The following is a 15,000-nucleotide window of genomic DNA, read 5'->3' on the forward strand; positions in this document are numbered from 1 at the left end:
TGTCCTCCCACAGGCCTCGTAAAGCCACTGGGAGTCACCCAACGCTTCAGCTCAGCGCTGTCACCGATCATGCGCTGTCTGCTTCAGCTCAGCGCTGTCACCGATCATGCGCTGTCTGCTTCAGCTCAGCGATGTCACCAATCATGTGCTGTCTGCTTCAGCTCAGCGCTGTCACCAATCATGAGCTGTCTGCTTCAGTTCAGCGCTGTCACCAATCATGTGCTGTCTGCTTCAGCTCAGCGCTGTCACCGATCATGTGCTGTCTGCTTCAACTCAGCGCTGTCACCAAACATGTGCTGTCTGCTTCAGTTCAGCGATGTCACCAAACATGTGCTGTCTGCTTCAGTTCAGCGCTGTCACCAAACATGTGCTGTCTGCTTCAGTTCAGCGATGTCACCAATCATGTGCTGTCTGCTTCAGTTCAGCGCTGTCACCAAACATGTGCTGTCTGCTTCAGCTCAGCGCTGTCACCAAACATGTGCTGTCTGCTTCAGCTCAGCGCTGTCACCAAACATGTGCTGTCTGCTTCAGTTCAGCGCTGTCACCAAACATGTGCTGTCTGCTTTGGTGAACACATTGCAGGAGTGCCAAGTAAACCTGAAAACCCTGGTTGCCTCTATTAGGGCGTTCTGCCCCGACGCTGAGAAGCCCTGACCCAACCTGGCTAGCATGTGGGCTCTGACAAACTGGGGAGGCAGGGAGCTCAGTATAGAGAGCCAAAGTGAAACGTCACTTCCTGCTTTCTCCCTGTACCAGCGCTGCGAAAAATATGAATGGCGGTGAGCGGAGAATAAGGTTACTTTTTTGATCCCGTTTGAATTGTGCCACGGGGGTGCGAACGCTAATTTTGTCCATTTAAAAAGTAACTTTGCATGTCAAGAAAGTCACAGTTTGTCGTCAAACTGAAACGTAGGGGTTAGTTTCGTATATAAACTACATAGCTCGTGGAAGCTCGTGGCATGTCGCCGGTCTTCAGCTTTGCCGGTAGAGAAAGTGACGTCACTTAGGCGACAGTGCATGTAGTCTCTCTGATTTATAACTTCTAGTGCGACAGTTTGGCGACAAACTGTGACTTTCTTGACATGCAAAGTTACTTTTTAAATGGACAAAATTAGCGTTCGCACCCCCGTGGCACAATTCAAACGGGATCAAAAAAGTAACCTTATTCTCCGTCCACCGCCATTCATCTTTTTCGCAGCGCTGGTACAGGGAGAAAGCAGGAAGTGACGTTTCACTATGGCTCTCTAAAGAGGAGGCAGGGAGCTCAGTATAAGAGGAGGCAGGGAGCTCAGTATAGAGAGGAGGCAGGGAGCTCAGTATAAGAGGAGGCAGGGAGCTCAGTATAGAGAGGAGGCAGGGGGCTCAGTATAGAGAGGAGGCAGGGAGCTCAGTATAGAGAGGAGGCAGGGAGCTCAGTATAGAGAGGAGGCAGGGAGCTCAGTATAAGAGGAGGCAGGGAGCTCAGTATAAGAGGAGGCAGGGAGCTCAGTATAAGAGGAGGCAGGGAGCTCAGTATAAGAGGAGGCAGGGGGCTCAGTATAGAGAGGAGGCAGGGAGCTCAGTATAGAGAGGGGGCAGGGGGCTCAGTATAGAGAGGAGGCAGGGAGCTCAGTATAAGAGGAGGCAGGGGGCTCAGTATAGAGAGGAGGCAGGGGGCTCAGTATAGAGAGGAGGCAGGGAGCTCAGTATAAGAGGAGGCAGGGAGCTCAGTATAGAGAGGAGGCAGGGAGCTCAGTATAAGAGGAGGCAGGGAGCTCAGTATAGAGAGGAGGCAGGGAGCTCAGTATAAGAGGAGGCAGGGGGCTCAGTATAGAGAGGAGGCAGGGAGCTCAGTATAAGAGGAGGCAGGGAGCTCAGTATAGAGAGGAGGCAGGGAGCTCAGTATAAGAGGAGGCAGGGAGCTCAGTATAAGAGGAGGCAGGGAGCTCAGTATAGAGAGGAGGCAGGGAGCTCAGTATAAGAGGAGGCAGGGAGCTCAGTATAGAGAGGAGGCAGGGAGCTCAGTATAAGAGGAGGCAGGGAGCTCAGTATAGAGAGGAGGCAGGGAGCTCAGTATAGAGAGGAGGCAGGGAGCTCAGTATAAGAGGAGGCAGGGGGCTCAGTATAGAGAGGAGGCAGGGAGCTCAGTATAGAGAGGAGGCAGGGAGCTCAGTATAAGAGGAGGCAGGGAGCTCAGTATAGAGAGGAGGCAGGGAGCTCAGTATAAGAGGAGGCAGGGGGCTCAGTATAGAGAGGAGGCAGGGAGCTCAGTATAGAGAGGAGGCAGGGAGCTCAGTATAGAGAGGAGGCAGGGAGCTCAGTATAAGAGGAGGCAGGGAGCTCAGTATAGAGAGGAGGCAGGGAGCTCAGTATAAGAGGAGGCAGGGAGCTCAGTATAGAGAGGAGGCAGGGAGCTCAGTATAGAGAGGAGGCAGGGAGCTCAGTATAGAGAGGGGGCAGGGGGCTCAGTATAGAGAGGAGGCAGGGAGCTCAGTATAGAGAGGGGGCAGGGGGCTCAGTATAGAGAGGAGGCAGGGAGCTCAGTATAGAGAGGAGGCAGGGGGCTCAGTATAGAGAGGAGGCAGGGAGCTCAGTATAGAGAGGAGGCAGGGAGCTCAGTATAAGAGGAGGCAGGGAGCTCAGTATAGAGAGGAGGCAGGGAGCTCAGTATAAGAGGAGGCAGGGGGCTCAGTATAGAGAGGAGGCAGGGAGCTCAGTATAAGAGGAGGCAGGGAGCTCAGTATAAGAGGAGGCAGGGAGCTCAGTATAAGAGGAGGCAGGGAGCTCAGTATAGAGAGGAGGCAGGGAGCTCAGTATAAGAGGAGGCAGGGAGCTCAGTATAGAGAGGAGGCAGGGAGCTCAGTATAAGAGGAGGCAGGGGGCTCAGTATAGAGAGGAGGCAGGGAGCTCAGTATAGATAGGAGGCAGGGAGCTCAGTATAAGAGGAGGCAGGGAGCTCAGTATAGAGAGGGGGCAGGGGGCTCAGTATAGAGAGGAGGCAGGGAGCTCAGTATAAGAGGAGGCAGGGAGCTCAGTATAGAGAGGAGGCAGGGAGCTCAGTATAGAGAGGAGGCAGGGAGCTCAGTATAAGAGGAGGCAGGGAGCTCAGTATAAGAGGAGGCAGGGAGCTCAGTATAGAGAGGGGGCAGGGAGCTCAGTATAGAGAGGAGGCAGGGAGCTCAGTATAAGAGGAGGCAGGGAGCTCAGTATAGAGAGGAGGCAGGGAGCTCAGTATAGAGAGGCAGGGAGCTCAGTATAAGAGGAGGCAGGGAGCTCAGTATAGAGAGGAGGCAGGGAGCTCAGTATAGAGAGGAGGCAGGGAGCTCAGTATAAGAGGAGGCAGGGAGCTCAGTATAAGAGGAGGCAGGGAGCTCAGTATAGAGAGGAGGCAGGGAGCTCAGTATAGAGAGGAGGCAGGGAGCTCAGTATAAGAGGAGGCAGGGAGCTCAGTATAAGAGGAGGCAGGGAGCTCAGTATAGAGAGGAGGCAGGGAGCTCAGTATAGAGAGGAGGCAGCGGGCTCAGTATAGAGAGGAGGCAGGGAGCTCAGTATAGAGAGGAGGCAGGGAGCTCAGTATAGAGAGGAGGCAGGGAGCTCAGTATAGAGAGGAGGCAGGGAGCTCAGTATAAGAGGCATATTGATAACTCGGGTGTAATTGACTGTGTCGGAAACAGAGCGTTGTAGGGGCTGGCTGGAGGAAACAGAGCGTTGTAGGGGCTGGCTGGAGGAAACAGAGCGTTGTAGGGGCTGGCTGGAGGAAACAGAGCATTGTAGGGGCTGGCTGGAGGAAACAGAGCGTTGTAGGGGCTGGCTGGAGGAAACAGAGCGTTGTAGGGGCTGGCTGCACAGAGCGTTGTAGGGGCTGGCTGCACAGAGCGTTGTAGGGGCTGGCTGGAGGAAACAGAGCGTTGTAGGGGCTGGCTGCACAGGGAAACAGAGCGTTGTAGGGGCTGGCTGCACAGCAGAAACAGAGTAGTTGTAGGGGCTGGCTGCACAGAGCGTTGTAGGGGCTGAAACAGAGCGTTGTAGGGGCTGGCTAAACAGAGCGTTGTAGGGGCTGGCTAAACAGAGCGTTGTAGGGGCTGGCTGCACAGCAGTGTGGGTTTGTGGAGCGTTTAATTCCCACAGTGCTGCTGAGTTCTAAACAAACACAATAGTGGACTTCCTGTTCCTGTTGCCTTATCGTAAGGTCAGCTCAGTGTTATCAGCTGCGGAGCATCAGTGTCCAACGGCATCCTTTAGTCAAGGCTGCTGTGGCAGCAGTGGGGTTGAGCTACGCAAAGAGTCTGCTGAGCCGGACAGTAAACAAACAAAGAAACAAGATGGCCATCGCAACAATCACAAGCTAGGGAATGCACAGTTACTCGCACAAATGTAACTGGTTTTTTGTCTTTCTTTTTTCCCCCCCCAGTGATTGGTTTGACATTTAAATCAGCTGAGGTTGGGGTCAGGATGATTCAAAATTAATATTCATTTTATTTCTTTTGCAAAATGTGAGGTTTCGCTCTCTCCTCCTCTTGTCCATAGCCCGGTGGTTGTTAACGTGAGGTCCCAGTCGAGATGGTTTTAATTGTTAAACTTTCACGTTTTATTTGATTTCAAGTGAACACAATTGGAGAACGTAGAAGAAGAACGACTATTTTGACGATCGTTTCACTGTTGCCTCTCTCTACCTGCAATACAGACAGCCATGGGAATTCTCGACACAATCATATCTAGCAAATACAAATATTCTCAAAGACTAGGGAATTAGTGTTGTAGACTGTGTGTGCACCGCCTGGGTACTGTAATCGTCAGCGTGCCAATGCCTGTGAGTCACCTGGAAGCTCCATCATCAGGGCATGTACCTTCTCATGCATTAAAAGCGAGCATGCACTCGCTGCCCGTTTGGAAAAGAAAGTCAACAAGCACTCAGCTGTGTAAAAGGTTGATGTATGAGATGTAAATGACTGTGAATGATAGCATCAGCCAGCGAACTGTTTGTCTTATTCTTTTACTGCTCCGATGACAGGCCTTTGCTTTTACAGCATAGGAGCTTTGGCAGCAGGCTCTCCTCCATGGTCACGGCCGAGTCCTGGTCCATTAGACGCTCCTAGTATCACTGAGGCTCTCCAGGCGCGCACACGCATAAACAGCCTTTCGCTCTTTACGCTCTTACATAAGGCCAGCTTTCATCTCCTGGCTGCTCTGAGAGGCAGGCAGACCCGGACGGCGCAGAGTTCTTACACGCGCCCCTTTGAAGTGCCAAAACAAAACAAAAACCGCACGAAAATCAAAGCCGAGCAGAGCGTTTTCGAGTGGAGCGGATAGATAGCCTCTTCCACACACAGTGACTTTATAGGCCACGAGTGGAGCTCATTTCCTCTGAGATCGGGCTCGGGAAAAAAATGTGATCGACGATGAACAAACCTATGTGGGTATTGTGTTACACACTTAGCAAAACCAAACAATGGAAGCAGACAATATCCTCACAGAAACAAAAGAAAATCACTGCAGAAACAAAGAAATACAACAATACAGTAAGGATTTTTTTCTTCTGTACACGCTTGTTACATAAATCCCACATAGCAACAACAACAACAACAGAGAAGTCTTATTATTCCAGGCTTGTTATCTTGTATCGCTTGAGGAGGATGTAAGAGAGCAGTCTATGCTCATACTTCAAACATCTGACATCCCACTGCCTATATATTATGTCTGAAGAGGTAAAACCACACATGAACGATTTCTTCTATCTCTGGGTTTTTCATGGACACCCTCCAGGCAGCGCAAGACAGCCGAAGCAGTAACATTTCCAAATGGATTTGTTTTTGTCCTAAAGCTCCAGTGCACCTACTGGGAGAAATAACAAGTTAGCAGAAGTGATGCCCTTTGATTCACCCTCTGCTACATTCATTATGCGGCTCCATCATTCAGAAGAAGCCAGGTCTAGCAGGCCCTTTCCATCACTTACAGCAATAGTCTTGATTTATACGAGACTGAAACCAGTCCTTGGGAGAGAGAGAGGGGAAAAAAAAGAGTTTTGTGTCTTTGGAAATGGAAGTATGTCTTTCAATCATGGCGCTAGCTAGCTACCAGAGTAACATGACACACTCGCTAAGGTCGAAGGCACTTTTACGGGACTCTGGCTCCATTGTGAACGCATTCCGGAGATTTACTGTACTCTTACGATCCGACGTTGGTATTCTCAAGAAACAAAACGCGTTGCTTCAAAGTTCAGCTGTGTGTCAGTGGAAGAAGGTGCGACCAGGTGAAGGAAACTTTCTGCGGAATCATTCGGAAACAAGCAACACCACGATCATCTGCAGCTGATGTGTGGACCAGCAGGGTTGGGGGGGTCTTCCTGCTCCTGATCTGGAGGTGCCAGCAGGATCTATGTGATCACAGGGGCCACTTAGGAAGTGCTCCCCCCAACACAAGGATTTTAGCTAGCGTCTTGGAGCATTGAGTCTCTTCTCTGTTTTGACTGTCTAGCTCGATGGGGTGGGACATAGGTATGCATCAACCAAACAGAAAATCTTTTCCACTTTCAACAATGCTGCGGGGGATATTATTTGAGAGGGAAGTGACAGATTCTTTGCAACATTTAAAAAAAAAACACAAGGAAGAAGCCAGCAAAGACGCACGCCAACAGCCCTGGGTAAATGAGCTGCACACTCACGACTCACCTGGTGCCAGCCAAGCTAAGCCCCAGTCTTCCTCTCAGCCAGAGTGTTAAGAGGGCAGCAGTGTGGATGCCAGTGGGCAGCCATGCCCTGTCCACCACCATGGCTCTGAGCCACCGCCCACAGCACGCTGCCCCTGCCTCTGAGGTGCTGGGTCAACACCACGGTGTCAAAGCACAAACAAACTACTGGAATATGCTTACTTGTTTAACCGGCCTTCGCCAATAACCAGTTGAGAACCACTTCCTCTGTGGGCGGGACTCAGCGTGAGGCGCTGAGTCACACCCACTTCCCCTGTGGGCGTGACCCAGCGTGAGCCGTGAGGCGCTGCAGCACCCAGAGTCGACTGAGTCCCCGTGTTCACAGCGTTCGGCCTGAAGCCCTCTGCCCTCGAGTAACTCCACATCACTAGTACAGCACACTCTTCTAACTCACATCACTACAGCACACTCTTCTAACTCACATCACTACAGCACACTCTTCTAACTCACATCACTACAGCACACTCTTCTAACTCACATCACTACAGTGCACTCTTCTAACTCACATCACTACAGCGCACTCTTCTAACTCACATCACTACAGCACACTCTTCTAACTCACATCACTACAGCACACTCTTCTAACTCACATCACTACAGCACACTCTTCTAACTCACATCACTACAGCACACTCTTCTAACTCACATCACTACAGTGCACTCTTCTAACTCACATCACTACAGCGCACTCTTCTAACTCACATCACTACAGCACACTCTTCTAACTCACATCACTACAGCACACTCTTCTAACTCACATCACTACAGTGCACTCTTCTAACTCACATCAGCACACTCTTCTAACTCACATCACTACAGCACACTCTTCTAACTCACATCACTACAGCGCACTCTTCTAACTCACATCACTACAGCACACTCTTCTAACTCACATCACTACAGCGCACTCTTCTAACTCACATCACTAGTAGGGGAGGTCCGGGACGAATTAAGCAGGGGGACGGAATTAGCTTGTCCTCATATACTATCTTTGACAAAACCCAGGAAGACGATTCTTTCCCCCCATGTTACACTTCCTGGTACCTCACTTCCTGTGAAGTTTCAGCTCGGCCAGTCAGTGGATGGCGGAGATATCCGCAAAAACGTTGCCTTTTCGTCTTATTTTCAAACGCGAGTAAAATATTGCAAACTGTGTATTTTTCTATTAGCGTGTTGGAATTTATTTATTTAATGCTGCTAACGCTATTCATCTGTTAGACCTATCGGTAGACTACAGCTCAATGATTGTTTTGTGTGTAATGTTAGCATATCCTTTGTGCTAGCTTAGCTTTCATCCAGGGAAACGCACGGGGGACAAATAAAGCACTTTGCTCCAATTGCCTTGAATAGGCTATGCATTTATCTGTGCTTGCAGGACAATGCCTCGCATAAGGAAGAGGACCACGGACAGAGGGCAAAAAAATGCACACATTCAAATATTTCTTTGGATAAGCCATTTAAGGGAGGTAAAATATTGATCACATCACATCAGCAAAATATATAGATAGACGTTATAATTATATTAATTTGCAACATATAACATATTAAAATGTATTTCATAATACTTAGTTTCTTAGATGACCAAAAGATGAAGGAATTAATGCCAGAAAAAAATTGTTACCTGGCTGTTTTTGTGCCTTTTTCACAACCGCTACATTAGTCCCCCGCCTGTGCTTTATTTGTCCCTTCACTGTGGGACAAATTAAGCATTGCGCAGCTTCTGGTTGCCATCTGATGACGTCTGATGTATTGACCCATGGAACAAAACTACGGTTGGTATTGCCAGAGGACATGTGTAGGTTGCTTACATGAAAATATTATAACTCCAGCTGAAACAATCTTTACACAATGACAAAAAAAACAAAAAGTGCTTCATTCGTCCCGGACCTCCCCTACAGTGCGCTCTTCTAACTCACATCACTACAGCGCACTCTTCTAACTCACATCACTACAGCGCACTCTTCTAACTCACATCACTACAGCGCACTCTTCTAACTCACATCACTACAGCGCACTCTTCTAACTCACATCACTACAGCGCACTCTTCTAACTCACATCACTACAGCGCACTCTTCTAACTCACATCACTACAGCGCAGTCTTCTAACTCACATCACTACAGCACACTCTTCTAACTCACATCACTACAGCACACTCTTCTAACTCACATCACTACAGCACACTCTTCTAACTCACATCACTACAGCACACTCTTCTAACTCACATCACTACAGCGCACTCTTCTAACTCACATCACTACAGCGCACTCTTCTAACTCACATCACTACAGCGCAGTCTTCTAACTCACATCACTACAGCACACTCTTCTAACTCACATCACTACAGCACACTCTTCTAACTCACATCACTACAGCGCACTCTTCTAACTCACATCACTACAGCGCAGTCTTCTAACTCACATCACTACAGCGCACTCTTCTAACTCACATCACTACAGCACACTCTTCTAACTCACATCAGCACACTCTTCTAACTCACATCACTACAACACACTCTTCTAACTCACATCACTACAGCGCAGTCTTCTAACTCACATCACTACAGCGCACTCTTCTAACTCACATCACTACAGCACACTCTTCTAACTCACATCAGCACACTCTTCTAACTCACATCACTACAGCACACTCTTCTAACTCACATCAGCACACTCTTCTAACTCACATCACTACAGCACACTCTTCTAACTCACATCACTACAGCGCACTCTTCTAACTCACATCAGCACACTCTTCTAACTCACATCACTACAGCGCACTCTTCTAACTCACATCATTTATCCCCATGGGGAAATTCATCCTCTGCATTTGACCCATTCTCTACTAGGAACCTTCCTAGAACTAGGAGCAGTGGGCAGCCACAGTGCAGCGCCCGGGGACCAACTCCAGTTCTTTTGCCAGTGCCTTGCTCAGGGGCACTGACAGGAGTATTACTGTAACCCTAACACACTTTGATAGTGGGAGGAAACCGGAGCACCCGGAGAAAACTCACACGAACACGGGGAGAACATGCAAACTCCACACAGAAAGGACCTGGGATGGACCGGGGTTCGAACCCGGGACCTTCTTGCTGTGAGGCAACAGTGCTAACCACTGAGCCACCGTGCCGTCCAACTCGCATCACTACAGCGCACTCTTCTAACTCTGTGTGACACGCAGACCGGAAACGCCCGTTGTCCTAATATAGCCCAGTGCAAGATCCCTGCTAGCAATGTTTCTTCATCACTCATTCATGATCAGGCCTTGGCTCTCCTCTGCCTCCCACTCTCTTTCTCTCCAGCTCTTCCCCTCAGCCTGCATCATAACCCCCGTTTGGTTTCCTCGTTAGCGGCTTCATATCAGAAGAGCTGATGTGTGTCTAATTGGATCTCCAGTAGTCCTGCTCGCTAGTTAGTGCAGTGGGTTTGGCGAGGAGGGAGGAGGGACAGATAGATTGGAAAGCTCAAACTTCAGTGTCTGTTGAGGGCACTAGAGAGAGAGCTCCTGTTTGTGGAGGAGAGAGAGAGAGAGAGAGAGAGAGAGGAGAGAGAGAGAGAGGAGAGAGAGAGAGAGAGAGAGGAGAGAGAGAGAGAGAGAGAGAGAGAGAGCTGCTGGTGTGAATGTTGTGCTGATGTTACAGTACAGTTGGGTTAATTATGGCCATGTTGGAGGGCTTAGAAGTCACCATCTCTCCGTCCAATTAAGCTCAACTCACCATGTTCTCATCTGGCTTATGGTGTGCACAGTCAGTAATTCACACATATGCCTATACTACTTGCACAACACACACACACACAATCACACACCCACTGCCCTGACGTCTCAGAACATTTTGCTTACTTCCTCAAAGATATCCTGACGTTTACAGTACTTCATCCGGGCATCCTTCTACTCATCACTCCAGCTGTCAAATGTAGCTCAGGTCGCAGATAGCCTCTCAGTATCTGAAGGCTTCAGAAATGACAGCAGCCAAAATCATAAAGACAGCGTCAAGGCACCAATCAAAGCTGCTTGTTCTGGCATACATAATGAGGTACAGCCACACACAGCACTGCTAACTCATTAAGCCTTTTACAATGAGCTGTAATCTTGTATTGCACCTGCAGGTGGAGGTATTCTCATGATGAGAACCATATTATTAATATACTGCTCTCTGCCTTCTCCTGGAGCCTTATCTGTCCTTTAGGCTTACGTGTTCTATTGTACAATCGTGTTGAAAAGTATAATGAACAAAAATAAATCCACATCTTGGATAAAGGGAGAAATAGTTCATTTTCTTTTGATAAAAGACAAAAATTTTGGAGAAAAGCCGTGTAATCTGCTGACTGGATTGTAACACCTAAATCATTTCTTTCATTCATTGCATTTTTTTTAATTTGAGTGTAAGAACATTGGTTAATTATAAATTAAATTATATACAGTGTGTGTGTGTATGTCTACTGTATATATATATATATATATATATATATATATATATATATATATATATATATATATATATATATATATATATGTATATATATATATATATGTATATATATATATATACACCGGTATATAGACAGGCAGATGTGTTTGTATATATATTATATTGTATGATAGCCGACGGCTGTAATAATATGTATACTAAACAAGTTGTTTACAAGGAAAACTCCTATACCTTTAAGCATAAAATGACATAGGGGCCAGTCTATTATGCATTTTGTCATTGTGTCTTATCTGAAGACTAAGCTGCCATGCTTTTGGTTCTATAAAAGCCTTTATTTTTGTATTGAGTGATGTACTTTACTACTAAACAGATTATGTCAAAGCATTTAATTTGAATTCTTCAGCAAACTGCTCCATAAAAGCAGCACATTTTTGTGAAGTTTTTTTATGTACTTTACTAGAAAATAAATAAGTGAACATTTGAAGATTCAGAACTGTTTGTTTTCGTTGTGTTAAGAGTGATGCCAGCTAGATTTGATTAGGTCAGAGCGAGTGAGTCTTTGCTCACTAGGTCTTAGCCTTTCTTACACTCAGGTGTGCATAAACTAACAAGAAAAAAATCAAAAGTAAAATTTTGTACCCGCTTTTTATTTTGTTGTTTTTGCTCAGAGTCAAATGTTTTATGGTCACTCACGATTCAATATCTGGCCGGTTGAGGATTTTTCAAAACATCTATGGAGAAAATGAATGGAAAATTATCTTTTGGAACCAGAGCTGCGAAAATGTGGGCGGTCACTGCCTGTCTGTCTGTCTGTCTGTCTGTCTGTCTGTCTGCCTGTCTGTCTGTCTGTCTGTCTGTCTGACTGTCTGTCTGTCTGTCTGCCTGCCTGCCTGTCTGTCTGTCTGTCTGACTGTCTGCCTGCCTGTCTGTCTGTCTGTCTGTCTGCCTGCCTGTCTGTCTGTCTGTCTGCCTGCCTGTCTGTCTGTCTGTCTGTCTGCCTGCCTGTCTGTCTGTCTGTCTGTCTGTCTGTCTGTCTGTCTGACCGTCTGTCTGTCTGTCTGTCTGTCTGTCTGTCTGTCTGTCTGACTGTCTGTCTGTCTGTCTGTCTGTCTGTCTGACTGTCTGTCTGTCTGACTGTCTATCTATCTATCGATCTATCTATCTCTCACTCTCAATTGTAGACACACACACAGATACACACAGCAAGCTAATTTGCTACTGTTACTAAAAGAGTCTTCTTTCTATATTGTATTGTGTATATATTTCCCCCTATATCTGTATTTCTCTCTCTTACATTTTCACTTTACTTAAACTGTGAAAATCCTCAGTGGAAAACACACAAACTGTCCCTGACGGACTTGAATGCAAGGCAATAAGAATCCAAGGTAAAGCAAAAACTGATATTGGAGACAGAAGTGCTGAGCAGAGTGATGGGGGGCTGGGGGGCCGCGTGTACAGTGCATAACAGTAAGAGTGCAGCATGGAAAGGATGGGAGCCAGGCAGACACCACCTCTGACCCACAGTGTCTGGCTCCGAGGTCCAGGTAACCACCAAAGAGTCTGGCTCCGGGGTCCAGGTAACCACCAAAGTGTTGCCCCGCCTTTTCCTCTGCGCCGTCCGTACCTACCTACACCCCCCCAGGCACAGCAGCACGTCCTGTGAGACGACTCGTATAAAAAGCTGCCCGCTGCCTTCGCCTGAAGGGAAAGTGTGGAGAGTCATTCTTATTCATGCTGGCTAATGTTTTACAGGCTTTACCATGGGGGTCAGTCAGTGTGGGTCATTTGCGTCATCGCTGGAGGGAACTATCGAGGTGGGCTGCCAAAGTGGAGGGGCCGTGCGGAGGGAATGAGGAACACATTGTGTGTGTGTGTGTGTGTGTGTGTGCGTGTGTGTGTGTGTGTGTGTGTGTGTGTGTGTGCATAGATTAGCACACACACACACACCTAAAAGCTGTTTGGCACGCTCAAACTCGCACATTCTCTCTCTCTCGGTAGGCATGCACGGGCGTGCACGCACACTCGCACACACGCACAGACACACACACATATTACGTGCACAAAAACAAAAACAGAGTTATACGCACACAAAATGACTGCCATACATATGAGATATATATCCATATAGATAGATATGATCCAATGATATGCATATAATATGTCACACGGCGCTGCTGCTGCATCTGCACTCTAGCTACCTCGTTTTTCTTCTCACTTTCCTTCTTTCTCAGGCTCCACCACCATTTGGGAAGTGTGACCAACGGGCTTTGTCATCTTGAGGAGACTCTTGAGGAGACCAGCGTACAGTACAGTCTCTCTACCACAGATAGATGTGTCAGTCTTCTCAGGGTGATGATGGTGGCACAGGCCTGCAAGGACGCCGCGGCCCAGAGTAAAGCTCCATGGGAGTACCCCACATACTGACCTCGAAAACTCCATCGAGCACCGCGACCGCACGAAACGTGTCAACGATGAGAGAGAGCGTGACATCTCTTCAAGATCCAAGGTCTCTGATGAGAGCCCCGATGATGCGTCGTTACGCTCTGAATATCTGTCCGAATCCTGTTGTCCGTGAGGTATCGTGATGACACACAGAAACGAAGATTGATCTTTTTTTGATAGGATTCTTCTTGTGCACACTGACTTCTCTTTCCCTCGCAAGCGAGCGAGCACCCTGGACGACTCTCGCTCATAGCAGTTTAGGTTCCCAGGCCCGCACGTTCTTCGGCTGGGTCGAAAAAGGGGGGATCTGGCCGGGCAGACCTGGCAGCCCACCTCCAAACGAACGGCCATGCCAAAGCCATTAGTGTATAATGGTCCAGTCAGGATTACTAGCCGGGGCCCGGAGAGCTGCGAGGGGAACACAGCACTCACTTGTTTGTTTGTTTTACAAGCTGGGCTCTCTGCTCCGCTCAGTCTGCAAGGTGCCATGAGGTGCCATGTGGGCTTTGTGTGGTTCAGTCCACAAGGTGCCATGTGGGCTTTGTGTGGTTCAGTCCACAAGGTGCCATGTGGGCTTTGTGTGCTTCAGTCCACAAGGTGCCATGTGGGCTTTGTGTGCTTCAGTCCACAAGGTGCCATGTGGGCTTTGTGTGCTTCAGTCCACAAGGTGCCATGTGGGCTTTGTGTGCTTCAGTCCACAAGGTGCCATGTGGGCTTTGTGTGGTTCAGTCCATTCAGTCCACAAGGTGCCATGTGGGCTTTGTGTGCTTCAGTCCACAAGGTGCCATGTGGGCTTTGTGTGGTTCAGTCCATTCAGTCCACAAGGTGCCATGTGGGCTTTGTGTGGTTCAGTCCATTCAGTCTGCAAGGTGCCATGTGGGCTTTGTGTGGTTCAGTCTGCAAGGTGCCATGTGGGCTTTGTGTGGTTCAGTCTGCAAGGTGCCATGTGGGCTTTGTGTGGTTCAGTCTGCAAGGTGCCATGTGGGCTTTGTGTGGTTCAGTCTGCAAGGTGCCATGTGGGCTTTGTGTGGTTCAGTCTGCAAGGTGCCATGTGGGCTTTGTGTGGTTCAGTCTGCAAGGTGCCATGTGGGCTTTGTGTGGTTCAGTCCACAAGGTGCCATGTGGGCTTTGTGTGGTTCAGTCTGCAAGGTGCCATGTGGGCTTTGTGTGGTTCAGTCTGCAAGGTGCCATGTGGGCTTTGTGTGGTTCAGTCTGCAAGGTGCCATGTGGGCTTTGTGTGGTTCAGTCTGCAAGGTGCCATGTGGGCTTTGTGTGCTTCAGTCCACAAGGTGCCATGTGGGCTTTGTGTGGTTCAGTCCACAAGGTGCCATGTGGGCTTTGTGTGGTTCAGTCTGCAAGGTGCCATGTGGGCTTTGTGTGGTTCAGTCCACAAGGTGCCATGTGGGCTTTGTGTGGTTCAGTCCACAAGGTGCCATGTGGGCTTT

General features: G+C 48.4%; 1 protein-coding gene across 1 annotated transcript in view; it reads right to left on the reverse strand.

The window, feature by feature from the left end:
• The window catches only part of LOC310800617 (cGMP-inhibited 3',5'-cyclic phosphodiesterase 3A-like), a gene marked incomplete at both ends in the record, with an annotated part of 120,459 nt that overhangs the window by 51,942 nt on the left and 53,517 nt on the right, over positions 1-15,000 (reverse strand). The gene's annotated exons all lie outside the window — the stretch shown is intronic.

The sequence above is a fragment of the Poromitra crassiceps genome (assembly GCF_964638095.1).
Source record: "Poromitra crassiceps genome assembly, chromosome: 30".
Lineage (NCBI taxonomy): Eukaryota > Metazoa > Chordata > Actinopteri > Beryciformes > Melamphaidae > Poromitra > Poromitra crassiceps.